At 40.7% G+C, this 27,880-nt stretch overlaps 1 long non-coding RNA gene across 1 annotated transcript in view; it reads right to left on the reverse strand.

Annotated features, from left to right (window-relative positions):
* LOC114596203 (uncharacterized) overlaps positions 1-27,880 on the reverse strand; it is a 516,878-nt gene that overhangs the window by 245,242 nt on the left and 243,756 nt on the right. Inside the window, exon 4 of the long non-coding RNA XR_013392622.1 lies at positions 18,522-18,563. This is a non-coding gene — a long non-coding RNA (uncharacterized LOC114596203). The remainder of the gene's footprint in view (positions 1-18,521; positions 18,564-27,880) is intronic.

The following is a 27,880-nucleotide window of genomic DNA, read 5'->3' on the forward strand; positions in this document are numbered from 1 at the left end:
TAAAGCAATAAACGCGCGCACACATCCAGTCTTTACTCTAGCAATTGTTTAAATTCTAACAGACACTAAAAGATTGTTATTTAAGTTCTTAGATTGTTTGTTTGTTTTGGTACTGTATGTACTAGATTCTTGGACATAGCATAGTAGCAACTAAAGCATGAGTATACATTTTATTCCTGTGTAAAAAAAATTGTTTCACAACCCTTGCAAGGCCATGAGATAGGCAAAAGATCAAACCTGATCAGATAATTATCTGAATGTCCATAACATCTGAATATGCTCCAAATCATAGCGTCAAATTCCAGTTATGGGCAAATGGAGGATAGAAATTTGGTTGGAGATTTTGTTGGTTGTTAAAAGGTCAGGGATTAACTGCTATTTCCTGCATAATACCTGTCAACAGCATGGGTTACACTTGGGTGGCATGGATGAAATATAATTTAGAAAGGATTCCACTCTACCTGGATGCACTTCTTGGTTGCAAGCTTTTTTAAAAGATAAAAAAAATCCAAAGCTAAAATATTTTCGCTTCTAGCAAGAAATTAAACTGTGTAAAATGCAATGGAAAGGAGAGAGAAAAAACACACCTCTGCCTTCACTTTATATGCAAAACATTGTGCAGTTCTCAAAAGAGCACTTGTCAGCAGGTGGATTGAGTGACAGTTGGTACACGAAAATGTTAGTTTCCCTTGTTCTTCTAAGCTTAGAGGAAAATTGCAAGCTTCCTCCCACTTAACAATTGCAAATGTAAACCACCAACTTTCATGGTCAGAGGAGACTGGTTAAATAAATACTTGCTAAAGGATAAAACCTCTTAACGGAGAGTCATGGCAGTGACTCAAAAGAATATTAACTAGGAGTAGGACTCGCAAAGAATGCTTGCCTCTGCTCTAATAATAACCGTAGCCAGAGGTGTGCTTGATGGAAAGAATGACTTTTTCAGGGCACATATATGCTAGGTGAGAAGAATCACCTTCAGGCTGCCACATTATTTATTAATTTATTTATTATTGCCAGTCTATCTGTGCTGCCTTTCACAGTAAGGCCCACCCAAGGCTACTTGGGTACATTATTTCAAGTTACCCATGCTCTAATAACCACACAATTGCATTAGTGCAATGCCCTCCGTGGGAGGCTCCCCTTGGAAGATGGCGCAGGAGCAGATTGAACAAAAGGGTTTTCAGGGCCGATTGAACGGCTGGGAAAGACAGCTCCAGACATAAATGCCTGGGCCACAGCCCAAAAGGCCATGATCCTAGTCTCCGAGCAGGGTCTCTGAGACAGAGCACAGGGTTTGCATGCATGCATGCAGGTTGTCTTTGGGTTAATGTGAATACTGTACAGGCTTCTGCCAAAAGCAAAAATCAGCAGACAAACATGATACACAGGTAGCTTATGTTTCCATGGGCTCAGTAAACAGCCAAGATAAAATGGCTGGAGTTTGAAGCAATGAGAATGTGAACTTTTTGTTCATTGTGTGCAAGCTGAAATGTTTTAAATAGGGAACAAATGTTCACAATATAGTGCAGCTGATTTTGTAACCCTGACTGGATGGGAGAAAAGCCAGAATGACATTACCACTGTAATTCTTGAAAGATTCTTCCAAACGTCATTGGGGGTGGGGGGACAGAGAGAGATAACCTGCATGTTCTTTTCTGAGCACCCAGGCAATACAGGATTCCTACAGCACACAATATATTAAAATGACTGCACTAGAAATAACAGTTCTTTGAAGCTGTTAAAGAATGTAACTATGGTCAAGTCTATCCTGAATAACTCATCTGCTGACTGGCATCAAACAATATTTTACTCACATTATGCCAGCTCACAGTCATAAAGAGCAGACCCTCCAAGTATCCCTATTTTCCAGGGACATTTCTGGATTTACAGAAGCCATCCCAGTTTCTGATTTGATCCCATAATGCCTTGCTTCTCCTTAGGATGTCCCTATTTTCATTGGAGAAATGTTGGAGGATATGACTTCAGTTATCTGACCCCTGAGCCATCTGAAGGCAGCCCTGTATAGGGAATTCTTTTAATGTTTGATGTTTTCTTATGTTTTTATATATGTTGAATGCTGCTCAGAGGGACTGGGGCAACCCATTCAGATGGGTGGGGTATAAATAGTATGGTGGTGGTGGTGGTGGTCGTGAGTAGGAGAAGAAGAAGAGGAGGAAGAAGAAATCGAAATAATCGAATAGGATGTCCCTATTTTACATTGGAGAATTGTTGGAGGGTATGAAAGAGTATGGCTTGAAGCTAAGAAGCACTTGGGTAGGACAATTCACAGAAGGAACCTTTACCATCCCCTGAAGGCCCTCTGCCCACAAACCTTTACTGAGGGGTCAGGGAATCTCCTGAATGGAGGAAGTATGTGGCGGGCAGCAGGCTAGAGAGGAGGGGGGGTTTCAACAACCATCTCATGAGAGCACTTTTAATGATTCAAGCCTCTGTCTTTATCTATAGATAGGCAAGGACTGGCACCTGATCATGCCAAAGAAGTCATTTACCAAAGAGTGGTGAACCCCATGCTTCCTGCCCAGGCCAGGCCCCTCACCAGCCATGCTTTGCACTTTGTTGAGAACTGGTTTGTGTCCTTGGTCTATGCCAATGTCTCTTGCTTGCGTGGATGGAGGATGGAGGTATGTGTGCGTGGAAAAAATCTGACTTTTGTCAGACTAGAATGTAATATTGCATCTGTTGCTCCACCCGCTACTGGCATGTAATATTCCCCCAAAAGCTGCCCTTGTTCTGAAAAACTCTTATAGAGTTATACAATTTGCTCCCTGTGTTTCTCATTACTTCAGAAGGATTCCGTTTTTGGTACTTGATTGGGCATATATGTACACTTCCATTTTTTAAAACAATACCCTAAAATAATATCCTGGCCCCTTACATGAAAGATGTTTAGCCTAAGGCCTTTGCTAATAAGGGCTCCAGCCACTCATAATATAACAACAAACCATTAAGAGACTGAGGCTCAAGCTTCAGGAAAGGTGCTTGTGCAAAGAGAATTGCCCTCTTGAGGCAAACAATCATGTGAAATGCTTTTTTCTTCTTCTACCTTTGCTCATTCAATGCAATTGGATAGCTCTATCAAAACAATGAAGACGCAAATTGGGATTCTAACCAAATCTACAAGGAATGCAAAGGGCTCCCTGAGTTATTACTGAGGAATACACATTTTTTGAGATAAGCTTGTAATGCCTTCTTAAAAGTTGGCCAGCTGCCCAAAAGGCAGCTTAGCATATCTTGGTAATGGAAAATTTCCTCTAATTCTGCCCATGAGTAAGTAACCCTTTTAGCTGAATGAACTTTAATTTGAAAGTATTCGTAGTAGAGACTTCAGCATTCTCCCCTTCTAGGAAATAATCATTATTACTAATGTGTACCTAGAGACTGAGAGCCCTAACTTTGATTTCTAATGAAAAATAGTCTATATTGAGAAATCTTTCCACTATTTTTAGGCACTATTACAACATTTGCATTTACATCCAGTACCTGCAGTGCCCTCTTCTCTTTTGGAGGCATATGGTTTGAGGCACCAAGTCTCTGATCTCATTTAAAAATTTAGACAGCATTTGCTGATAGACTTAATTGGTAAGGTAGTATCTGAAGTCAGGACAAAATATTATATTCTTCTCAGATGAAAGATTCACTGTCGTCTTGCATTACTGTAGAGTTCTTGGCCATCTATCTGGTGCGGAAAATCGCTAATATTATTAATGAAGGCATACCTATCACAGGTTTATTATTTTGGTGGCTTTGAAAATTCCCAGTTTTCCTATTTTCTTATTTTTCAACATTCCAACACCTGTTTGTTTGTTTGTTTGTTTGTTTGTTTAAGAATTTTTTGTACTACCTTTAAAACTATCTCTCCCTAAGGTGGCTCACAAAAGGAGAAAGCAAAACAATAAAACAATTCTTAAAACTGAACATCAAACAATACGCAAAGCATCAAACAGATTAAAATTGATAAGCAAAAATCTAATAAAAGATTCAGGAAGAAGAATAAAGTCAAGCACGAAAAAAACTCTGACATAATCAAGGTTTTCTAAACTCTTCTGAAATAGAAGAGAGGGCTTGCTGATTTTTCCATTGTTTTGCTTACTAAGTTGGGCAAACCAGTTTTAAGACACGACCATAAAATTTAAAAATCTCATGCTGGAAAACCAGTGAGGCATAGGTAACAGCTCAAAGACTGGGAGCAGATGTGGCTACCTTGGTTTGGCAGGGTGGCTGCAGTGAGAATGATTACCGAATTTTAAATTTTTATTTCATGTGCTGCCTGTTGCAATCTTACCCATCCACTTTTAAAAATAGCAAATTTGTTGGGATGCTTTATTGCAGTGGTTGGGGGAGCATGCAAGGGTAAAACAAACTGTGCGTTTGCACAGGTGCTCTGGAGAATTGGGAATAACAAGCATGCAATTTCACAGTGATGCAGCCCAATTAAGGCAATTCGTTTAGTTCAGGCTTCCTCAACCTCGGCCCTCCAGATGTTTTTGGCCTACAACTCCCATGATCCCTAGCTAGCAGGACCAGTGGTCGGGGATGATGGGAACTGTAGCCTCAAAACATGTGGAGGGCCAAGGTTGAGGAAGCCTGATTTAGTTGATATGAAATTCACCAGAGATCCAGTGGTTGAGAATGAAGACCACTGCAGAAACCACAACCCAAAACTTCCCATTCTTGCAAATTAAAAGGGCATCACAGCAAAATAGTGATAATCCCTTCGCGGTAGCCAAGCTACAAGTGTGGGTCAATTAGCATCTTTTCCCTCTCCATTGATGCCTAGTCTGAACCAGTCCCAAATCTGTCTGGAGTGACCAGTTCAAGATTCTGGATTTGTTCAAATCCACTGTACGCACCTAGTGTATATGCCATCCTAAACTTTCCTTGAAGGAAGACCATGATATAGATATAAGTGAGAGAGTAAAAGATTTGGATGTGTTCTAGATTGCAACACATCCATGGGGCTTTTATTGTTGACATAACTCCAAATGAGTTATGTGAGCCTACAGACTTTTGTTTTCTGCCTCCACGAGGAAAGCCTGGCTAGCTCATGAAAGGCTGTCTTCCTCGCTATAGCCTGTGTGTGCAATGAGAACTTGATAATTTATTCTATGTTGCTCACTTAACCTCTGTAATGAGAACATACTCTCAGTGAGATTTGGTTCTGCTTTCTTAGCTGAAAGAGATATGAGTTATAGTTTGCATTATTCACAAGTTGTGCACCACAAAAGATATCCCACTGCCCTCATTAACCATCACTTAAATCTAAATGAAACTTCTGAATTTCCAACTCAGTGAAAGGATTATGGGATCAAATATAATTAAATCACTGAAAGTGCTTAAATGAACAGCACATGCTAGGTCTCTCGCAATGTTGGGTTCAGCAGTTTATTTTGCCTTCCATTTAAAAGGTTTAATCATTATACTGAAACTAATAAGAAATTAATAGATTTCTAAAATCCTGCAAGCACCGAAGATCTTATAACCATGCATTAATCTTAATTACAAAACGTTATGCTTGAGTTCCTTCCATATGCATGATTACAACATGGGCTGAACTGAAAAAATCTCGTAAACTCTTCAGCAAATATACAAGCCACATTGAATGACGGTCAATAAAATCTTTAAGTAAAACTTTGACAGCAAAAAGCCTGAGCTCTTCATTCACCTGTGTGCCTCTCTGACAGCAATCTGTTTTTAAATGCTTTTGGTATCTATGCACCGTGGCACATCAGAGGAGGTTGACTACTGACATATAAACATGATGGCTCTCTCCATGTAATCTAAGTAAAGGTAAAGGGACCCCTGACAGTTAAGTCCAGTTCAAATGACTCTGGGGTTGCGGTGCTCATCTCGCTTTACAGGCCGAGGGAGCCGGGGTTTATCCACTCCACAGACACTTTTTCCGGGTCATGTGACAAGCATGACTAAGTCGCTTCTGGCACAATGGAACACCAACACCAGAGCAGCGCATGGAAATGCCATTTACCTTCCCGATTAATCTACTTGCACATTTGGCATGCTTTCAAACTGCTAGGTTGGCAGGAGCAGGGACCGAGCAACGGGAGCTCACCCTGCCACAGGGATTCGAACCACCAACCTTTTGATCGGCAAGCCCAAAGGCTCAGTGGTTTAGACCACAGGTTCCCTGACGTTTCAGTTAAGTCAACGTCCATGCAGTAAGCAAACTTTCAGAATTTCAAAAGGTCTGTTGAACATGAGCAGGTTGGGGGACAGTGGGCATGCTCTGAACCCTACTCCACGTGTGTGTCACAGAATCATGGAATGATAGCATTGTAGAGTTGGAAGAGACCCCAAGGGTCATCTAGTCCAACTGTCTGCAATGAAGGAATCTCAACTAAAGCATCCCTGACAGGTCGCCATCCAATCTCTGCCTAGAAACCTCAAATGAAGCAGAGTCCACAACATCCCGACGGAGTCCATTCCTCTGTCAAACTGTGACACACACACACCAGGTTGTATTTAGGGCTTCAGATTCCATATGTTTCAGTTGTTGGGAAACCAAAGTCCATCATTGTCGTCGTCCCTCCCCCCCAGGTAATTTCTGTAGTGATCTTTTTTAAAGACAAAAACAAAACAGAATACATCCATTTTCATACACAAAAACAATAGGAAAAAATGAACAAAAGGTTTATCAGAACCGTATTGACTAAAAAAAACCTAAACCAGTTGTGGGCAGATGGTGAGGCTATGCTATAGTAGGTTTGTTTTGTCAGCCATACTCAAAAATGTTATCACTGGGCTCCAGAATAAAACATTGTTTTCTTTATTTAGGATTTCGGTTCCTACATTGCATTTGTGAAACATCAAACAATTGTGTCATCCTGGGTAATCTATCACACATAAAATCTTAAGTGATAACTTTGCCCTTCTTAAATGTGCATTTTTCTCATTCATGGACAAGTTGCATCTGATGGTCTCTCCCTACAGCCTGTAGAAATGTTCCCTCACTTGAATCCATTAGCACTTCTTTTTTAACTAAGTGTCAGAAACAAATATGACACTTTTTCCTGAGAAAATACTTTAGAACTTTGGCTGCCGTTTTAACTTTTGACATTGTTAACTTAGAATGGGTCTGTGAAGCAAGGAGCCAGTTCCCCGATGGAGCGGTATTATCTCCTGAATAAAAATCAATGCTCAGGTACTGAAGGGAGAGATATAAATTAAAATTTACTCTATAGGCTCAAGGAGGATAAGCTGATAACTCTGCTAGAAGTTGTTTTCTGTGTGCATCGGTACCTCTTCCAGCCACTGCTTCATCTTTCATTTCTAGATTTAAAAACTGGGACAATACACAAGAGACAGAATACCTGTAAAAAGAAAAAGGCCATGCTAAAGGTTGGAGCTACTCCTTTGAGGAAGTCCCATCATCTGCCATAATGAGAATGCTAAATCTACGCAAAGGTCATGTGTGAACATTCATTGGAACAATTACGTTGATTGGAGAAACAGCAGCCAGAATAGGACCCAGTTAAGCCCAAGTACTTAAAAGTATCATATTACTTTCAATGGAGCAATTACTCCAGCTTAATTGATTTGAAATTGTAGCCTAGAGGCCTGATCTCCCTGTATGTGCATAAGGAGTTGAGAAAAGGTTACTGGGGTGGTAGGCAACAACCTTCTGAATGCTTACTTTCATAGAAAAATAGCAAGCAACCCAGCAAGCTATGAATAGAATAAATCCACAACCATTCCCACACTGAAGAGAAAGGAAGCATGTTTGCATTATTCTGCAGAGACAGAAGGTTAGCAGAAGTAGCAAGTCTATTCCCAAGCTGAGAGGTGGATAAAAACCTCAGCCTGCCCAGACCTTTCTGCTAAAGAACAGCAGCCTGCTGGGGGAGCCACTACCCCATCCATCAACAGCAAAAACTTTGCCATATCCGCAGCCATAACTTTGCCATTACCAGAGAAGAAGCCTACTTATTCAGACACCACCATTGACTCAGAAAGGAAACAGGTATATAAACAGAATTAAAAAGTTTAAATAAATAAATATGAAAATGTAAAATACTTCTTTCAAATAAGATGACAGTGGCAGTGCGATCCTAAACACATTTACTCTTAAGTTATGTCCCACTGAGCTCAAGGATACTTACTCCCTAGCAAGTATGTTTATGGTCTGAGAATTATGGCCAAATATCCTTTGCAGCATTGCAGGGTATGTCTCTCACATGGCACATTACATTATTTAGCCATCCCAAGTGAATGCTCATACATCCATTCAATAGCCTGAGACTGTCATTATTTCTTCATCAGCTATGCTGAGCATATGTTGCGGAATGGGGTGTGAATCTTTATAATTCCTGTAATAAGGACACGGACACCCAAGAGCAAGTACTTGTTCACACAGTGCATAGTTTAAACTATGGAATTTGCTACCACAAGATGTGGTGATGGCCACCAATTTAGATGGCTTTAAAGTAGGATTAAATAAATCAATGGAGGACAAGGCTATCCAGCTATCTCCAGAAGCTGCATACTTCTAAGTACCAGTTGCTTAGAAACAACAGAAAGTGTGGGGACTGTTGCATTCATGTCCTGCTTGTGGGCTTCTCATAGGCATATGATTGGCCACTGTGGGAAGCAGGCTTCTGGACCAGATAGGCCTTTAAGTATGTTCCAGCAGGGCTGCTCTTCTTATGCAGGTTCATAGGTACATACATAGATAGGCTTCTTGCCTGAGAGAGGATGGAGCCACAGCTAAGTTCACCCCACTGTGCCGCTAAGAAGCTTTTCTTCCGCTTCCATGAATACTGAGGGGGTGAAAGTCATTTCCAAAGGAGCTGCTTAATGTGCAATGACTAATAGGCAGAGGAATCAATAATTTACAAAAGTAAAAAGCCGAAGTACATGAAAGAAAAATTAACCTCTGTTTAGGTAATATGTGTTCACCTTTTTGTGGCCTTAATTAGAATGCATAGTCAAACTAGGCCTGCCCTTTCAAATCTTTATCTGAAGTTTCTAATATTGATATTAAAATAGAAGTGTGTGGTACTTAGGGTCAGATCTGATTAAGATCAGCATTTGCTTTAGCATTCTTTAAAGCAGTATACAGGGGGGAAAGCAGACAAAGAAAAGAAAGGGTTTTTAAAGTAGAATATCAATCGTTCTCAAGTCCTTTCCCCTTTCTGTTTTGATCACAATCATCAAGTGCAAATTAAGAGGAAATGAACAGAGTCAACGGCATGGTCCCAGTTTAGCTAGAGTTAGTTGCATTTATGTCTCATTGAAGATAATGGGACAAGCTTTTCACAAATAACTTAAGCTCAATTGATTTCAATGGGATTTAAACATCACTCAACTGGATAAGGGACCATAAAGTTTTGAAATGAATACTCAAAAACAAATATTGTTTCTGAAATTTATATGAACAGTTATTATGAGAACACAAGTTCAGAAATCCTGACACCTTGTTTTCTACCCATGAAGTTTATCTATACGCTCACCAAGCACTCCCTCTAATAGCAAGCTCACCTGCTGAGTGCTAACAGGATTTGTGCATGGGGGTATTTAGAGGTGTGCAGCCTCTGAACCTGAATATAGCCTGATAGCCTTGACCACCCATCCATATCTTTGCTCAGTTTAGAAAGGAGGTTCATTTTATACTTTTTTGCTCTCCTAGGCTCTCATACAGGAATGGCCAACAGAGGCTCATTAGGTGCTTCCAGACTACAACTGTTTTGCAAACAGGATTCAAACACATGATTCAAAATAGGTTTTCACAGTTAAAGCGGCACAAATTATTTTTATTTAATTTTTAAAAAACTGACTTTTTGCATGGACATGCACTGAAAAGTGTGGGAAAAGACATAAGTACCACATAAGCAGGATTGATGCTTAATAAAGACCAATCTCTAGATAAGTTTCTGCAAGCAAATCAGAATGAATGCAGCATTGAAAAATTGTGTGGAGGAGCCCATAATAATTTGAGGCCTCTAGCAAACCTTCTTTGATGTCCATACTAAGGAGGCAGATGTTAGACAAACCCTTTGAATTTGAGCCAACCTAAGTCACATATCAAGGGAGGGCTACATTGGTGGCTGGATGGGAAGCTACAGCCTACTTAACCCCAGCCTTAGCAGAAGCAAACTTACAATTCTATTCACCTATTTTCCATAGTCTAGGAAACTTTTTCAAGCTACCGATAATATTGGCACTATGGTGCAAAAGAATAATAACAACATTACCGTAAACAGTACTTTTCCCCTGGAAGTTTCATATTTTACTATACAAGCAGGTCGTCTAATTTTATAGTCTACAGACATCAAGCGCACTTCAAAGAGAATGACACATGCCATTGTACTCCAGCCCGTGCTGCTTGCAGAGAGCAAAGGGGCTTGCTCTAAGCCATCAATTCAGAAAGAGAGGCAGATGAACTACCTAATAAACAATAAAAATCAGATCGTCAAACATTCTTGTCAATATGTCAGAGGGCTGGTAACCAGTGAAGGTTGACTAACAAAGGGGTCATACCATCTGATTTCTTGTTCCCAACAAGGACACAAGCAGATGAGCTTTTTTTTCAGGTCCAGTGAGTCTTTATGGATCCTGTTCTGGGAGGGAGTCATATATTAGAGCCATCAATTTGGCTAGGATAAACTGAACGGTAAGAACAGAGAGCTGGCTGTGTGAAAAGTAAATGTGGGTAAAATTATGCAGGTAAATGTATTTAGCAGCCATGGTGCACTCACTTCTGCTGTAATAATATTGAACAGGAAGAGCATGGCCTGCTAGCATTGGAAAATGTGTGTAAATAAAGTTGTACAAGTAATTAAGGAGAAAAACTCATTAAGCTTAATAGAAATAAATACGCATGTCAAAGGATCTTGATTTCTGGAAAACAAGCTGCCGTAACAAAGCACAATGAAATATGAATGATCCAGCAGAATGGTAGATGACAAGCCTACACGGTGGTGTTTTCCTTATTTTCAAGGATGTGTGTCATCCCTGAGTGCAGTTGTATGGGGGGGGGATAATTTGATTCAGTTCTCATTTAAAAGTCAACTTACCTAAATTTGGTCTGCATCCAAAAACAAGAGGCAGACCAAAAGACAGACATCCTTTGAATTTTGCAAGTCTCTGAATTTTTCAGTGCAGTTCTCCAGTGAAATAATGTGTTCAAAAATGGGTATAACAGTGTGATGTGTGTATATAAATGGCTATTTTAGTGGAAACAACAAGCAAAATGTAAATGGCTTTGAAAGCATTTCTATACCAGGCAAAACTGCATAAAAAAATTTGTACATTGGGAGAAATTTGCCCTAAAATGCTGGTGAATTTTCATTAGGACTGAACAAAAATCACAAACTGATGTGGAAATGTGGAGACCTGAAGTTAAGATTGGAGAAGCGAGAGACTGAAACTTACATGTTTGCCCATCAATACATTCAAATTAAAGCTTGACTTCTTGGCAATCTTGGATCACATATTTAGAGAACAAAGGTGCAATGCGACCAGTTTTTTTATCTAGTCAATTTCAATGAAGAAGGCATGTGTTTAACTCTCCTCTCTTGAAATGAATGCAAAAGTGCCTCGTTGGTAAGGTGAGGTGATCACATCAACTGGCAGGTTTGGATGCTTTTAACAGCACAATCCACTGTGAAATCTACCCTATTAAGTTCAGTGGGACATACTCCCTAGTAACTGTGTAAAATGGCAGCCAGGCAGAGCAATTCACATCCCTCTTGTGCAGGGCAACTGTATGTTGTTACTGAACAGCATAGAGATGTTCCTTCACCCAGCTCTCCCAGCTAAGCTGGCCTCTTACCAGCCACCTCCAATGGAGTGACTCAAACATCCCTTCAACCGTGTAGCATTTCCCCCGTTCACCTGTCAAATGTGCAGATGGGTGGGAGGGTCCCCTATGGGATCCCCAACAACCATAAACAGAAGGCAGCCCTGAAGGGGCATACCAGAGGTGTGGAGGGGCTGAGCTGGCCTGCAATGACATGCGGCCCAATCGCTGGAACAATCTTAATGCCCTCCTCCCCCTCTCCAGCTGTCTTGCAGGGATGTGGTAGTGGCCCTCCTGCTATTTAAAACCCTGCCAACTCAGGGCGGGGTGCAGGGGGGCGGGAGAGATGGAGCTCAAGTAGCAGGCATGCTTGTCTAACCCATGGGGCACAAGGCACCAAAATGCTCCCTTGACTCATATCCATTGAAACGATGAGGGACTGCACAATGTCTCCCTCATAATTCCCCAGCTTGAGCTGAAGTAATCGTGCTGGAAAGATGCATGAAAGAAGGAAAATATTTTCCCGCAATAGAACCATTTTCTTATCCATGGCACTTAGGCTCCCAGGGCCTTGGTTGAGTAAGCAGGGTTCTGTGATGAACTCTCCGAGAGGCAATCTATAAATGAGGCAGCTTACAGTTCTGTGACACTTGAGATGCACTCGGTCTGATATCAATAAATAGAAAAAGAGTATTTTTTAAAAAATGTATCGGAATCTAATCCCGGGTCAGGAATAATTACACCAGAAGCACCATTTGGAATGCAGAGTGCCAAGATGAGGCCAGAAAGTTGCTCTGGCATGAATGATATTCTCGCATCAGTCTGAAGTGGTAAGGGCTATCTACATATTTATCAGGAATCCCATTTCCAAAAGAAAGGAAATCATTGCTTGGAGGGAAGTCAGATAATTGTATATGTCAGTTTTAGAAGAAATTCTTGATATAAGAATGGCTGAGATGAGATGAGAACTAAACCTGTTTGCTTAGTAAAGCAAATACAATATTCCCTAAAATATAGTGTACAATGTACATTGATCCAAAGGCAGGACAGAAATTCAATTAAGCCCTAGAAGGAGGCAGGTGTACAAACACAGCTGTCAGGAGAGTAAAAACAATGGACTGTAAAATGATTTGCATGCAAATACCTTTGTAGATCAGAGAGAAGGACACCTAAATTCCTTTTTTCCTTCACTGTATCCACTTGAATTTCTATGAATTGGGCTCCCATGAGCTTTTGATCTGCCCCCACTTCCATTTCTATGGGCTGTGTCAACTAAGGATTGCATTTATAAAGGCAATACAGTCTGGCTATGCAAAAGAACAGGCCCTCCAGATGTTTTGGGACTACAACTCCCATCATCCCTACCTAACAGGACCAATGGTCAGGGATGATGGGAATTGTAGTCCCAAAACACCTGGAGGGCTGAGTTTGCCTGTGCCTGCAAAAGAAGGACTCAAGTAGGGGAAGCATAGCAGTGTGTGTAGCCTATCAATACAAGAAAGCCAGAAACAGCTCTGCAGTTTTAGTTGTTGTTTTAGTTGTTATTTGGTATTTTTATCCTGCTCTTCTACAGTAACAGCTTATGAAAAATGACAGATGGAAAAGTTAATGTGTAGATTCATGAACATCTCCAAGAGCTCTTTTTACATTTGTTTTTGCCACATTCTTGTAATAATAGGATCATATCCAATCTTAGTTTATGGTCATGTTTTAAGGAGGTGTATGTCTGTTCCAGAAGTCATACATCATGATACATAAATGTCCCATTTAGACTGCCTAAATCCTTCAAGTGTTCATATGTAAACTTTCTTTGGCTGATGGTTAATGCTTTCCCAACCTGCTAAAGGCAGCAGTTGTGGGTCTCCTGTGGTCCCCTAAGGTCCTAATTTCAAAAGCTTTCTTTTCTGAACTCTGGCAAAAAATGATCTGCCCCTCTTCAGGCAGGTATGAAGGAAGAATGAGGGAGAAGGGGAAAGAGAAATCAGAAAAAGAGAAAGGAGGTACCTTTCAGAAAGAGAGGGGGGAGACTGTGTGGAGAAGGGTGCAAAAAGAAGTCTTTTTGCTCATGCTCTGTCTGCTGCTGGCTTTAGCTGCTTCCACAGCTGGCTTGTGCCCTGTCCTCAGATTACATTCCTTGTGGCCCTTAACAGGGGTAGGTGAGTTGTCCATCCTTCCTCTAAAAGATGTGTGCTTGGGTGGGAAGGTGCCCCCCTTCCTGTTTTCCTGCCAGCCTTGGAGAGAGAGGAATGAAGAAACGGGCACCAGCTAGTGGGTTTGCTGCTGCATAAGCGAAGCTATCTAGAGTGCAGCTTTAATTGGTCACTTCCCTAAGCAGTTATTCAGTGCAACTTATTACTGGTCTAATAATACTGGATTTAATTCAAGGTTCTCTAGTTCCCCGGAAAGGAGGGGGGAGATAAGACAGAGCAATAAAGACATTTGTGGGATTAGGCTGTAATAAGTCACATGTCTGAAATAAGTTTCATTTCAATTCCTTGCCAAGAATTAGAGCAGGAAGAATAGGAAAGTGTGGTTTGTTTCTGCCTAGGATAGCTGACAGCAACTGCTAGAAGCATCTGTCATTTACAAAAGTTAAGAGAAAGGTGGTGGATTCAAATTGAGAGAATTTATTGTATTTTCTTACATGCCACACACTTTCAATCAGTGCAGAGATGAGAAAGAGATCCTGGCTGTTTGCCTTACCCCAACCTGTGTGTAGCCACTGGTGCCAATCTTGATCTGTGGACACTGAGTGGAACACAATAACAGTCTATATGCACATACAACTTTACAAGAGTAGGGCTGGTACACAAAATCAGAGACTATAGTGACAGCAAGATTTCCAGCCACAGGTATGGACCTCTATGTGCATACAGTTGTGTTTTTTGTTTGTTTGTTGTAGGACCCATGGCTATGTTCCACCCAATGCATGAAGGCTGGGGAAAGGGCTGCAGGACATACAGAGATCAGGCATGGGACCAGCCAGCACAATCTTGTTCCCCTCTGTGCATTGATCTAAATGTGGAGGGAGAGTATGAGAAGAGAGCTCATTTAACATCAAACACTGGAACTAGGAGACTATGAATAGATATGACTTCCGATCTGCTCCAGAGGGTCCACCAACCTCCGAGAGTAGATTTTAAGGGTGTGGGTGAGGATTCTACATTGTGCAAGTGAAGGCTGTTGCCGAAGTGAAATGGCAGCACTGGCTGCAACCATATTATTTGTTGCTTTTTGCTATTTATAGCAGAGGAAAACAAATCCTAGTAGGGGGGGGAAGGATGACTCCCTTGTTCTGAAGAGAGCCATTCAAACCTGAAAGATGTTAAACTGATTTTTTACCCATGTCCCTAACCAAGAATACAAAGAAAAGGCTGGCATGAATTCTGCATTGTATGATTACTGCCATTTGTTTTGTTTAGATGGACACTTCTAATTTTGAGAAAGTTCTTGCACTGAGCCTAAACATTAAACATTCAAGCAGCTAGAATGCCTGTTTCATCATCATTACAAGAAAACATTTATGATATTTCTTCATATACCTCAATTACCATAATGTTTACCCTTTCCCTTCTCATTGCAGTTAGCAGATTCCTACCAAAGACATTTTGTTTGGAGAAATTTGTATCACTTTCCACAAATGAGGCATGTGATCGTTAATGGAAGCAACAACATGCATTGTGGGGCTGATGATAAGAATTCTACTGCCATCATGAGCATTTTTTCTTTATAACAAGTAAAACAGCAACACCTTTTTATCAAATATCCATGCTTCATTTGCATTCCAAATATGTGCTAAATTAAATGATGTAAATGTTTTTCCTGTCAAAAGTATTGTGTTAAATGACTGAACATTAAACAAAGCCAGCTATTATTTTGTTTTACTACAGACTTTTCTCTTCTTAAATATGACACCTCCTGCATAAAAGGTTCTATCTGAATATAGAAATATACAATAAATGAATACGCTAAGAGGTTAAGATAGTTAAGGTTTTTTATAACACACAGTGAACATCGGAATATTCAGAACAGACAAAAGAAAGTAGTCCTTCAAAAAGTGCACAGTTAAACTATGCAGTTTGCTCTGACAAGATGCCACCACTTTGGAGGGCTTTAAAAAGAGGATTAGACATATTCATGGAAGAGAAGGCTATCAATAGCTACTAGCCACAATGGCTATTTTTCTCCCTCCTCTGTCAGAGGCAGCCTCCAAATAGTTGCTGGGAATCATAAGTGGAGAGAATGCTTCCCATTGTGAATCAGGCCAAAGACCCATCTAGTCCAGCATCCTATTCTCACAGGGGGCAAGCAAATGCCCCAAACACTCTCTTCACCTGTGATTCCCACTGGTATACAGAGGCAGACTAGTAGCAGAGGCGGTTTTAGGGTAGCGTGCCTGGTGCGGCCGCACTGGGCTCCCCACTGCAGGGGGCGCCACAAGAATGCTGTAGAATGGAATGTGAGAGGGGAGGTGGCGCCAAATTTTAGGATTGCACAGGGTGCCGCTGAAATTTGAGAGCCCGAATTCCGCCAATGCTAGTTGCCATTGAAAACCTTGTTCTCCCTCTGTTTGTCTAATCATCTTCTAAACCCCATGGAAAGGGACACCACAAAACGTAATACATGGAAAGAGAAGTACATTTTTCCATAGTTTGGGTGACCTGGAACCGTGGAACACTCCTTTGCAGGCAGAGAAACATTTTCCACCAGCAGTCTTAATAAAAACTCAGACACAACAACCCAAGCATTAGAAAACAATATATATTGCAAGTACCATATTTTTTTGGGGGGGTATATAATGCATTGATGTGACTACTGGGGGCAGAGCAGAAGAAAACACAGTATAGAAAAGAATCCTCAAGTTTCATACATATTTATTTTTGGAATGAGCTTTGAGTTGAAACACCCCACCCCCACACACATACAAAAACAACAGAGAAATTAGGCCAGATGGTCCTTCTCTCATTCTGTCATAACTTATGTTCTTGGCCACTGCTGAAATTAAAGATAAGTCAGAGACCAAAATATCTCCATCCTTTCCTAATTGCTCAACAGTGATGCATCTGGCTTAAAATGCCCCTCTCCAATTCCCAGTAATTACTGGATTTAACCTTATGTCCTCCTGCCCAAACACATCCATCGTTGCAGTTCTGCCATGAACTATTTTTTACCACCTGCAACTCAAGGAATGCTTCTGCCACACAGCTGAACAAAGCATAGGCAAGCAGCAACCATGCTGCTGTCGCTTCAGAAACAAAGATTTGGCATGGACCCCATTTCAGACTTGGAATTATAGAGCGCTTCTCTCCTCATGCTAAGTCTGAGACGGTGCACAAACATCACTTGCCTTATAACTCTGGCGATGCAGAACAGAACACCACCCTCAACCTTAGAAACAATTCCAATGTTAGAGTAAAAAGTCACTGGCAAGGAGGATGTTGCAGTCATTGTGAACCTGTTATATTACACATGGGAAGTTGAAAGATAATCCAACCTCACAGTTCTCAAGGCAGTGTATTTGGAACTCACTGGAGAATTACCAAAGGCAACTGTTGCAATTTGCTGAATAAACTAGTGCTGTGCCAGAACCTCTCCTCCAATTTCTGAGAAGGTTTATTCACCCATGAGAAAGATTTTTCCCTTTGTTGCCTCTTTTTCAAAGTGTGTTAAAATTTACTTTTATTGTTGATCTGTGCAGGTTTGGAATTAATTTATCATTATGAAATGGGTGTGGTTGTGTGGTTGTTGTTTTCTTGCCATTAACCATTTGCACTCTGCAGTCTCCCCAACTGCCAGCACTTCCTGATCTCAAAAAGGTGTTTTGAGGAAATTAGTCAATGCCCTTTTTGAGATGAGGAGGAACATGAAATTTATCTATAAATGGTATCTAACATCACAGAAGCTGGTGCTGATACATACAAGGACCTCATCCAAATGCTGGAGAGGCTGCACCTCCATAGACACATACCTCCACATGTGGTGGGAATGTCCCAAAGTTCAATCCTTTTGGATGTCAGTACTACAAGAAATATCCAAAATAACAAAACAGGTAATAGAAGCAACTCCATAACTATCCATATTACATGTTTTCCAGGACAACACACATGACATGACAAGGTGCTCAGAAGTCTCTTACTTAGCAGCCAGAAACTTAACTAGACACTGGAAGGACCTATCAGGAGTGGACATAGAACACTGGCGCCAAAATGTATGGGAAACCGCCCTATTAGAAAAGCTAACCAACAAACTTAAACTAGCACAGGGACAAGCAACAGAGGATGCCTTCACTCCGGTGTGGCTCCCCTTTATCACACATACAGCACAATAAGACAGTGACCTATCCCCCACCAAAGCATATAAATTAATAGAGCTAATCTGACCCAACAACACACACACATACATACATACATACAAGCCACACTGCAACCAACTGAATGCAACCAATCAAGCTCTGGACCCCCTAATATCTCGCAATGTCAATACAAACAAATAAATGTACAAATAAAGGACCTACCCACATGATGCAAATGAACCCTACACTAACACTATGCAATAGAATGAGATAACATTACCTTCCATCTCCCTCCCTCCCTCTTTCTCCCCCAACTGCATAGCAATAGTGTTTCTTACTGAACGTAAACAAACTGTGAAAAAGACTATGACTCGAAAATGGAGGCACAATATTTGTTTGTTTTTGTAACACAAGAAAACATTTAATAATTTTTTTAAGCCCCATGGGAGCAGTTACCTTGTGGTGGTCTTCCTCTGGACAGTGCCAAAATCTGCAGTCCTGTAAGAAATGGAAGATATGCCACTTGAGAACAATAATATATTCCAGAAGCCTCAGTGTTGTATTGTATTGCACCTTTGTATGCAAACTACCTTAGCTGAGGCCAGTTCTCAGGACCACCAGTTTCTTTACCATTGTATTTACTTTTCCCCATGGTAGCATCAGACCACATTGAACATCTTCACCATAAGAAAAACTTGCTTGTTTTCAGCATCATTATCAACCACATTAGTATGCTTACAGATCCTTCTTATCATGGCAAATGAATCAGATAATGTACTCATGCACCATACGTCTGTAATCATGAGCATTGTGGTCAGCCTTTGGTTAATCCAATCTATTGGTAAATTCAGTGCTTTTTTTCTGGGGGGAAGCAGGGCTACGCATACCCCTAAACATTTTGTGACTCTCAGTTTGGCCTCATTGAGGGGCAATATTTCAATACGAGTAGGAAAACGAGAGTACTCTTAGACATTTTTTTAAAGAAAAAAAGCACTTGAGTAAATTGACCTTTCAAATTGCACAGAACTCTTCTGGTATGAACAAGAGTGTGCATGCAACAAACTTGTCATGAACTCTTGAATTACCAGGAGCGGCTGGGGTGTCACTGGAGAACTGGCCTCCTGGCGACAGCATCACTGCCAGGTACTGGGATGGCAAGGCAACAAGATGGCAGTTTGTGCACACCAGCAGGTGTCAATCTGCCCCTCTCCCTTGTGAACCTGGACCACCCAATTTCACTGCCACCCTGCTTCGTCCCCTGACCATCCTGGCACGCAGCAGAAATGGTGGTACCAGAACAGCAGGTCTGTGGCAGCACTCCTCCATGCTTGCTGCTCCTGCTTACCACATATTATCTGCTGGAGATGAATTTATTTCAAAGGACTTGTTTTCATAACATTAATGAAGTGCAATTGTTGTCAGTAGTCATTCTGAAGTCTGCCTCCACTTTTTATTTTTATTTTTTCCACTTTGTACATTTTGGTGACCTTCACTTATACCATTCCTGTGCAAAAAACCCCCAAAAGGTTACATTAAAATTGTCTTTCTTGCCATGTTCTTTTGGCTCTGGCAATAATTCTGGCCAGAAATCATGTACTGTGTCAGTGGGTTATTTTCTCGCTGTTATTATTATCATTATCATGATTGTCATCATTATTTGTGAATCTGTCATTTGGCAGCCCTTCTCTCCAGGTGTCTAATTGCCATCTCCATCAGTGGAATGATTTGTCAGCCACAGCCTGGTTTCCTTGGCCATAGCATTGCGGAGCCTCTCCAGAGGAGCATTAACAGGATGGAGAAAGGAGGTCATCAGCTAGTATATCTACAGTATGACTGCCTCTTTGTTTCAAAGAGAGAATTGTTAAGAAAAGTATTTCTATCTCTCCACATGCCATCCAGAATGCTACTAAAACCGGCAGCCTTCTGGCTTCCATGCATACACAATACGAGCTTCATGCCAGAACTCAGGGTATTTGGCAACCAAATACTATAATGACATATCCATGGCTATGTACTAATGGGCTTACTAATGCATTAGAGCTCTCAGAATATGACGGGCTTTCTTGTGGATATACTGATCCATAATCAGAGATGAACAAAATTCACAAGTTTCCACATGCAGTTTAAAACCCCACATCAACAAAGAACAGGTACCATTGTTCTTGATCACAATGAAGAATGTGTAGCAAATTACCAGTGTAGAAATGAAAGTTTAACAATAACCCAGTTGGTAATTAGAAAATAGGAAGGAATAAAAACTCTGCAGGTGTTTGATCATGAACCTATTTTTAAAAAAATAAAAAACTAGCATGTATATCTATTCATCAAAGTGCTGGGTTTTTACAAACAAAGCTTTGAATGACAAGTGAGTTTTCAAAGCATGCTTCAGGCATTCCTTTAAAGAAAGTAAATAGGCAACCTTACTTTATTAAATAATTTGAGAAAATAGCAATTAAAGGCACCAATAGTTCATGTATTTGTCAATATCAGTTTAACAAAACAAGTTTGCTCAAGCAAACTGTTTCTAAATTTCCACCTGAGGTTTACATAGGGAAGGAATGGTGTCTGCATCTAGCATGGACAGGCAAAAAACAGGGTCCCAGATGGCCCACCATGGCTAATTCTGGCATCATCAGAAGAGACGAAGAGCCTGGCGGGCAAGACCCATCTAGTCCAGCATCCTGTCCTCACAGCAGTCAACCACATGCCTTTGGGAAACCCTCAGTCACCACCTGAGTGCAATAGTGCTTTCCTCATGTTTGATTCGCACTCAGAGCTTCTCCACACTTCCGCTTGTGCCATGTCTAGAAAGCCCAGGTCCGAGAGGTTTTCCATTTGACCTGTGCTTTCTAGGCAAGGGGTTGAGCAGTTTCCCCCTTGCCCTGCTCCTTTCCAAGAGAAAACTCGTGATTCAGCAGTAGATTGGAACAAATGGCAATCTGGGTAAAACCTGAATTGTCATTTGCTCTGACTGAGCGCTAAAGAGTGGTTTTCCATGAGGGGAAGCAGCAGGACAAGAGGAAGTATGGATAAGACCTCACTGGTATTTAGAGGTTTACTCAGGGGTCAGCAACCTTTTTCAGCTGTGGGCCAGTCCACAGTCCCTCAGACCTTGTGAGGGGCCGGACTATTTTTTTTTGGGGGGGGGAATGAACAAATTCCTATGCCCCACAAATAATCCAGAGATGCATTTAAAATAAAAGCACACATTCTACTCATGTAAAAACACTAGGCAGGCCCCCAAAATAACCCAGAGATGCATTTTAAATAAAAGGACACATTCTGCTCATGTAAAAACATGCTGATTCCCGGACCGTCCACAGGCCAGATTTAGAAGGTGATTGGGCTGGATCCGGCCCCTGGGCCTTAGGTTGCCTACCCCTGATCTCTGACAGTGAGGCAGAACACTGCCATTGGGGTTGGTAGCCTACCTTTTTAAAGCTAATCAAGCTGGTGACCCTCTCTGTATCTTATGGGAGCAAATGCCACAGTTTAACTATATGCTGTGTGAATTAGTACTTTCTTGTATCTGTCCTGATGAACATTCAGCTTCATTGGAGCTCCGCAAGGTCTAGTATTATATGAGAGGGAGGGGATAGTGGTGCCAAACTATGGAATATTTTGCCATGGACAATGTGACCGGTCCCTTTCAGGCCCCAACTAAAAATCTTTCTGCCCGAGTCTGTTTTTCACAGCAATGGCTGCTCACCCTTTCACAGGTGGGTGATGGCTGCCTCCCCCTTGCTCTTAGCCACCATCCCTGAGAGGTCAGAGCTCATGTGGCCAGCCGGCTATCTGGCAATTTCCCTGGCCAGCCAGTCTGCTGGGTGTGATTGCCTGCCAAAACCTGTAGTTTAAATGGGCCAATCAGAGGCCCTTATTGCCAGGCGTTGTCTTCTTTCATGCCCAGCCAGCCAAGCAATGCATTTAAGCTGGCTGCACTGGACGCCAATGCATTTTTTCTTTTTCTTTTAATTTCATGTTATTTTTAATTGTCTGTCGCTAGTGCTGCTCAATGTCCTGGTGTGTGTGTTTTGAAGCAGGGTGCCCATCAGATGGTGTTGGGCGCCAACTCCCATCAGCCCCGGACAGAATGGCCAATGATCAGGGATGAGGGATGTAGTTCAGCAACATGCATGGCAGCATTTCTATTCACTGCTCCAGGTTTAAAGAATGTTACTAAACTGTATGAAATATATTTACATTCCACCTTAAATTCTTGGAACAACAGGAAAGCTTTTGAGATTATTTTTCCACGTCTAGTCACATGGAAACTTTGTGTGAGACTTGCACAGGAGCAAATCTGCTGTAAAAGCTATTCATTCCAACAAGGGAAGAATGTGCACTGAAAGTTTTGAAAACTATTCATTCCAACGGGAGAGAAGTGGTCAGTGAAAGTTGCTTGCGGATTGAGGCCAATGTCACAGCAGTCGTGACTTCATGTACTGAAGCTGTCTTAGCATCCTCTTTGTGCATAAAATGAAGCTTTCTACACTCATGCCTTTCAATCCTATATTTAATTGGCAATTCAACCCTACTGAAGCCAATGTAACACCTTTGAAGTAGGCATTATGCCATTCTGACAGATGGGCAGGAGTATAGATGTGAAGTAAGCCAGAGAACAGTATGTTCAGAAGGGCTGGATTTCCATCCAGAAATATTGAAAGGGCAGTCTGTGCAGATTGTCACTGCTTTATGACAAGAAAATGTGCCATTTCTACTTCGTATTCAATGTAGATTAACCCTGAGAAATAGATTTTAAAGTCCTATTAGGTGAGCATTTGGCTTTCTGAAATCTTGATTACAGGAGATGTCATCCTACTTCCACTCTTGCTCAAGGCTCAGGGGAAATAGATCCAATACATTTCCTAAAAGCATCTGAGCTTCCTGCCAAAAGTCCATGACTGACCTTCCATACACTTCCACATCACTGAAGTCTGTTAAAACAAACGTCACCTGCATTTCATACTACTGTGTATTCAATTAAATCTGTTACACAAACTGAATGGGATGAAATATCACCTCGGCTGATTATCACTAAATAGTTCACAAATTAGCACAGAACTGCAAATGAGAAAATAACAGCGTCTCTTTGAGGAAAACATATGCTTCCTGTTACATGGTGAAATAGTTAATGTACATTGAATGCCATCTGCTGACTAATGTAAAGTATTTACAAAGGCAAATAATCCTGATAGTTGTGCTTGTTAAATGGCTCAACAACTTAATTCAACAGAATTTTGGACAACTACTGGGATCAAGTCCAACACGACCACCAACACCCTTTATTTTCATTTTCCTGAAGCCAAACTTTGGCATGTAAGCCAATTAGACGTGATTAAAAGGGTAACTTATTTAGGGTTAACTTGCACATTAAACAGAATGTTAATGTCGATGAAACCAACAGGAAATGACCAAGGAATGAAACATCATCTATTTCAATTAAAATGAATCAGCTATGAATTTAGTGCTTGAAAATCCTATATCATAACTTCTTACTGCTGTTGAATTTTTTAAAAGCTGTGCTGCTGAATCATGTCAGATTGCCATTGTTCAATACTCTAATATGAATGGCTTACATTATTACACACAATTGAGTCCAATTCTGTAGTAGTGATTGCATATTTTATAGCTAAGGGTGGGGAAGAAATTCATTCACTTTGTATTTGAATGCAAAACTACTAAAAGCTTCCCAAACCAATATGAAAACCAAAATACCGCTCTCCTTTTAAATTCACACATCTCCAGTTCTCCAGTCAGAAAAAAACAGACATCAGCGAAAAATACTGTGAAAATAGTTACATCAGTGAAAATAATGGGGGGGAATGCATTATCTTAGAAAATAGCTTACAAGATGCATATAGGGGCAACATTGTATACAAATATTTTTATATTGTGCAATGCACAATTAGCAAGTGAAAAAGTTCCACATGAATATGTGTACAAATTTTCATGTGACTCTTTTAAAAGAAAAATTTGCAGAGGTATGCAGAAATAGGGCAAACCAAATTTGAGATTGGAAAAATGAGAAACTGAAATGGACAAAGGCTCTTAACACTGGAAATCACCTACTGAAGTTTTAAAGCAGGGCCTTTCTCACTGCTACATGACCAAGATATGACTCCATCATGCTATGTCTGATCAAATACACTTGCAGCTATCACTCTACCACCAGCAGCATTCATTCAGGGTCACTCTGCAAATTATGGAAACAACTGTTATACACTGTGCACATGCATGGTGTTCCAGGCAACATGTGAGATACAAACGCATACCTTTTCCCCCATCTTTCGCATACTGTATGTAAACACCATGCAGAGCCATGTAGTGCTTATAGCTCTTCGTACTATGCATGTGCCATGTTGCATCAATTTGCATCTCTCACATGTTCTGTAGAGCACCACAGGTACAAATGGGCATCCACTCCTTCCTTTTAGTGGTTCTAGATGTTTAGGGAAGAGCACAGCTAGGGACAATAGTGATAACCATTTCAAAGTGTTGGTGCTGATCTTTAAAGCGCTAAGTGGCTTCGGCCCTGTACCTGAAGGAGTGTCTCTACCCTCATCTTCCAGCCCAGTAATTGCACCTGCCCTGTGGAACACCCTCCCATCAGCTGTCAAACAGATAAACAGCTATGTGATTTTTAAAATACATCTGAAGGCAGCCCTGTTCAGGGAACTTTTTAGTGTGCGATGTTGCATTGTGCTTTTTATTATTTTTTGTTGGGAGCTGTCCAAAGTGGCTGGGGCAAGCCAGTCAAATGGGTAGCATATAAATAATATTTTTTTACTATTATTATTATTATTAGTAGTAGTAGTAGTATTTCTGTTATTATTTCTCAACAGCATCATCCTCTATATTGTCTGTGAACATAATGGCTCAGTTTCTAACTATCACAAAGCTAATAGCCTGAAACATCCATTATGAAATTATCAACCTTTTTTAAAAGGTCAGTTATTCTAGTGCCTGATATCTCTTCCTATAACAATGATCTTCACAACTTAAGTATGACATACTTTCCCGTTAAACTGCCAATATTTCTTTTCTACAATAGTACCCTTCAACAGCAGAGTTATATACAGTATGCAACATCTGTTGTCGGTTCTGTTTATTTTACCTAGCAGCAGCCTGGGCCAGTGGGCTCCATAGGCCAAACTCAACTCCCTTCTTGCCATTACCTGGTAGCAAGGATCTGCTTCACACACAATTGTGAATATGACTGAGACAAAAGATGTCATCCAGAGGTCTCATGGTCTGGAGCAATCTCATTTGTTTCAATACTTGACTGGGAAAGGTTTATAAGTCATGGGCTGCAGGACTGCCAACTCTCTCATTTAGAGGAGAAAACAGACCGTGCTAAGGTTGCTCTTTTAAACTGAAAAAATATGCCCCATCCTTCATAACCTTCACTGAGATTCTTATATATATGAATGAAATAAAAATGTTAATGGCAATTAGTCCAAAAGCTTAGCTTAGCAGCTCAAAACAAAGGATCTCCCAATTCAGTACTTTGGCAAGCTTGAAATATATTCAAGCAAAAAAGAAAGCATGAAAAAAAGCTACAACTAATTAGCAGATTCCTATTACAGTATTGTCACAATCAGAAACAGATTTGAGCCATAACTGAAGCTCTCATAGAAGGTCTGCAAATTATTGGCAGATATTCTGCTGGATGTCACCCATGTCATCCCACTGTGTGATCCCAAATGAACAAACCAGCTAATATATGCCACCACTACCTGGCTCCTATTTAGCATTTATTTAACACAACAATGTGTGCAATGTTAAACAGAGCACTGAACTGGCATAGTGCTGTTCCCTGTCTTGCGGGGGTTAACTACTCAGTTCCAGCTGTCCAGCCGCTAGCAACCCTAGCAACCAGCATTTATATTTGCTTATTTCGTGATCAGCAATCTATCCCAACAGTTCACCTACCAAAATACACCCCAAATATTTAATATTTAGTCAAATAGTTGGTACATTGGGAACTAAGAAAAAGAATGAAAGCAAGACTTCAATACAGCCAAATTCTGGGAGGTATTTATTCTATAAATATAGGTCTAGATGACATTTGGCATTTTTTTATGCTCTCCAGTAGTACAGCCGATATAAACATTGGAACTGGTTTAAAGGTAGCAAAGCCTTTTCAAATATTTGAAAATTTAATTTAATTAATATGAATGAAAGCACTCATCCAAAATACCCACTGAGAGATGAAATTGGCATTTTCAGTTGTTTCTCTTTGTATTTGACTGTACTGGTGCCTGGGAATAAAGTTGGTTTAATCAGACATAGAGAAGCTCTGGCCATTTAATAAAAGATCATTTGCATTTATTTGAAACCTGCCTCTAAGGTTGTCCCCACCACCACCACCTGCAGGCAGATACTTCACTGGTATAAAACTGAAGTGTGTGTTTGTGTGGGCTTCACCTGAGTTAGTCATAAAAAGTCCTACAGATGTTAAATCTGGCCCTAAGAGCTGATATATACTGGAATGGACAACATCTGAGAGCTACTCCCAAATACATTTTCAAAAGCTTCAAAGTCTTAAGACTCCATGGGCTTTGCTAGCATTTCCTACTTTGAAGTAAACTGCAGGTGGTCCTGCTCTCAGCAAACTGCTCCAACTGCTGTAGAAAAGAAAGACACTTGCTGAAAAGGAATATTCCTTATTCCTCTTTTTTATTTTCATTACTATTCCTCCTTAGCGAATCTTTTATGCGTAAATCTTGGCAATTTAAGGACTCTAGGAAATATGAAAGCATATAGAATTACTTTGGGAGGTTTCTTCTCATTTTTATGTGTCACATGTCTGTCTCAGTTTCTCTAAGCAACACAGTGCTACTTAACAACAGCCCTGGGCAGGTTAGATTGTAAGAACGTTGATGTGCCCAATGCCATCCTAGATCATCAGGAATCTGAACTTGGGTTTTCCAGATCTAGACCACTGATTCTAGCCATTGTACCACACTAGCGGATTTATTCAAATGTGTTCAAGTGAAATTTAAGTTTTGGTTTGAAGCCCTTGCTCTCTTTTGAGATTCATTCCCTTTGATTATCCCCAGCTGGAAAACAATATAATATACTGCTGTGGTGGGGTCTGCAGGGCCTGCTCCTTCTGCAAAAGTGTTACCAGCTGGCCTAGGGGGCAAGGCCCAGGCCCTCACATTTCAGGGCAGGACAATGGGCCAGAGGTCCAGGGCTCCATTGAACAGAATGAGCATGACAGAACCTAAACACAGCTTACCTGGCTTACCTCATTTTGAAGTAAGTGATGTAATATGCATTACCATAGAGAGTATGTTCTTGGGTGGATCACAAAAAGACACAATACAATATTAAAATACAAGAACAAAACAAAAGCACCACAAAACTTTGAGTATTCTTTCGAGCTAAGCTACTAAGCATCTTGTATGAATTAGAGTAAGAGAATTAGCCATCTATTTTCTGGAAAGTGATGGTAAACTGAACATGTATTTTCTGGATTGACATTGTTGGTAATAATAACTAACAGCATGAGGCAGGGGCGGGCTTTGCTATTTAAGCAGAGTTTGACATCAGAGGAACAAATTGTGCCAGAAACATATTTGTTAGGTTATAGTACATGGGTGACACTTGTTGGTATACGATTTCTCACTCCAGAGATCTCCTTAAAAAAAAAAAATATTAACTGACTTTTAAAAAGTTGATAATCAGTTCTTCCTCCTTTTCCATTCTTTCTGCCAAACTGGAACAGCCACACACAAAAACCCACGCACAAATAAGAACTGCACATCTTAGTTTCCAGACAGTGCTCTCGCTTCTATAGGATTAAA

Source organism: Podarcis muralis, chromosome 4 (assembly GCF_964188315.1).
Source record: "Podarcis muralis chromosome 4, rPodMur119.hap1.1, whole genome shotgun sequence".
Classification (NCBI taxonomy): domain Eukaryota; kingdom Metazoa; phylum Chordata; class Lepidosauria; order Squamata; family Lacertidae; genus Podarcis; species Podarcis muralis.